This window comes from Benincasa hispida, chromosome 9 (genome assembly GCF_027475165.1).
Source record: "Benincasa hispida cultivar pf3 chromosome 9, pf3_genome.v1.1, whole genome shotgun sequence".
NCBI classification, from domain to species: Eukaryota; Viridiplantae; Streptophyta; class Magnoliopsida; order Cucurbitales; family Cucurbitaceae; genus Benincasa; species Benincasa hispida.
Window position 1 is genome coordinate 51407835 of NC_143486.1, and position 2937 is coordinate 51410771.

Here is a 2937-nt window from a genome sequence, read left to right on the forward strand (position 1 = left end):
AACCTTCAAAATTAAGGATTTAAATTGATAATTCCCTACAAATAATGGAAACTATATATTAATTTTCAGGAAATTCCTAAACATTAAATATAACAATTATATTTAAATATGATACATGGCATTCTTAATCTATGGTGGAATTTTAATTCATATGACATACTTTATGAAACGTATAAATTAAAATAATTTAATACATACATCCAATGCATTATTAAAATAAAAAGCAATAATAGATTGGATTTTGGCATTCCTAGAAACAATAAAAAAAATTATAATTACAATAATTTAAATTTTCTATCCTCACGGTAAATATTTTTCTATGATCTTCTCAAATTAGGGTTCTAAAATTATAATTTTTGGTCAACTAAGCATCATTCACGCCTAGAAAAGACCGATTTGTCCAATGGAATCTATGCCGTACATACGATAATAGTCAGACAGTCAGAAGTCTTTATTTAGAAGCAAAAGATAACGGACGGTAGCATCTTCCACAGAATCCTCTCGGGTCTGCACTCCAAATTCTATTTGTTTACCTATGTTTTCGCCCTTTTTCAGAATAACAAAATGCTATGAACGATATTGACTTACATATTCGATTTACACAATAAATGTCCAAAACAATAGGCTCTTACATTGATAAATCATAGTAGAATATTGTAAATCTAATGTCAAAATCCATGAACATCTATCATGCAAAACCTCATACTTCATACATCAAAAACTTAAAATGCAAATGAATTTAAACCCTAAACTAATAGTTGTATCAATTTAAACCTCAAACTAATAGTTGTAACAATTTAAACTTTTAACTTTCATAAGTGTATCCAAATAAAACATAATGGATGGTTTAAATTGATTCATTCATGAAACTTCAAGGTTTAAATTGATGCAATTATGAAAATTCAGGGTTTAAATTGATACAATTTTTAGTTTGGGATTCAAATTGATACACTTATGTGTTGGTTGATGCCTTAAATCTCATGGGTTCTATACTTTGTAATTGTAATGCACAAATAATTTATTTATTTAACAATATTTGAGGTATTTTATTCGACATTTAATAGCATTAACCCGCAAAACCAATAAACTAACATTCAAGGTTATCTTCGGTAGATTAAACATGTATGTAGAGATATACAGCTGGATGTTGTTTAAGTGATAACCTAAATGGTCTGTAGTAATTGGATAAGGCTGGGTACCTTATCCTAGTAATACTATGAATACAACCCACTTTATAGATGTTACAATTGTTGTAAAGTTATACAAATGATCTAATCCTGACCATGAAATGAATAGTCTCATTATTCTATACAAAAAGATTTGTATAAGACCAGACCACGAAATGAATATTCTCATTATATAACGCCGTTAATAATAGAGACTTATATTTTTCTAGGATGACCATAGGTGACATGACCTGCATCCTGAGTGAGTTGCGAACTCCTGCCTATGAAGGCAGTTCTTTGATTTGTATGGGTGAGAGTGGCCAGATCGCCGACTCAATAAGCCTACAATTTTATGGATTCATCTGATTGGGGAGCTGGGAACACAACTAAATAAGATGAAATTCACTCATTCCCTAATGTCGGGGTAAGTAGATAAATTGCCCCTCAAGGGTTGATTACGGGACTTGAACAGTGTGGTGCCATGCCCTCTTTGGCCTGAGAGAGGTTTGGTCATAGTTGAACTATGGTTTATTGTTCATTAGAGAGATCCATGGTACTTAAGGAGTTAGATGTAATTATAGGGGCAAAATGGTAATTTTGGCCCAATTATACTTACGAGCAATTTGTGAAGGATTATCACATTGTTGACTGGTTATATCCAATAGACACATAAATATATATATAGTGTGAAGAGTGCAGTTATCAGTCTTTAGTGGAGCGACTGGTAGTTTAATTAAAGGAGTTTAATTAATTATTCTAGTACCAATGGAGCTTCAATCTATAGGTCCATAAAACCTATTCGTAGCTCAATTGGGATTATTGAGAATTAATTTTTGATTAATTTTAATTGTTCAAATTAATTGAGGGATTGATTATATATGATATAATTAATTTAAATTAATTATATGTAAAATAATGAATATAATGTATTTGATACATTATAATATAAAGTTTATTTTGAGAGGAATTGAATATTTGAATATGATTCAAAAACTAATTATATGGATTGATGTTAGGTTTTTAAAGGATGTATATTTTCTATGTTAATTCCCCCAAAATTGTGTTGATTATTTGCTTTAATTGCTAATTTTGTAGGCTAAACGATCCCCAGAGCATTTTGGAATCATTACAAGAAAATTGTGTCAAAAAGACTAAAAATGACCAAGAAAATCAACAAAAGGAAGAGAATCGAGTAAACACCCAGGAGAGCATCGAGTAAGGTTGTTGGATCATCAAGCACCAAGTATTTAGCAAAATATTGTTAAATAGCATCAAGTAAAGAATATCGACTATCCAGCCATCTTCCATCGAGTTATCGAGTTCCGTTTGATTCATCTTGCATCAAGTTAAGGAAATCGAGTAAAGAGCATTCAGAGCGTCGAGGATCGAGTATTGACTGTCGAGTATCGAGGAACAAATATTAAATAGAAAAACTCGACGCGCTCGTTTTTCTTTCCAAATTTTGACGTGATCCATCCGTGCACTTCACGATGACTTCCTGCTGGTATAAAAGAGTTTAGTTCTTCAGAAGACCGAGGGAGAGATATCATTTTTTAGAAATTCCATCATTTTTCTTGAGAGAAAAACTTAGAAGAAGAAAAACTCATTTTTTCAGAGAGCGATTCCGATTTCCAAGAGCGATTCTTGTAATTTTTCTGTGAGATTGAGTCAATTTGCACATAGACTTGTATCAACATGCAACTATCAATGAAATGCTTAAAGAACTTCAAACTCCATGAGTGGGTAAATCTTCTTCTTGGGGTATTATGTA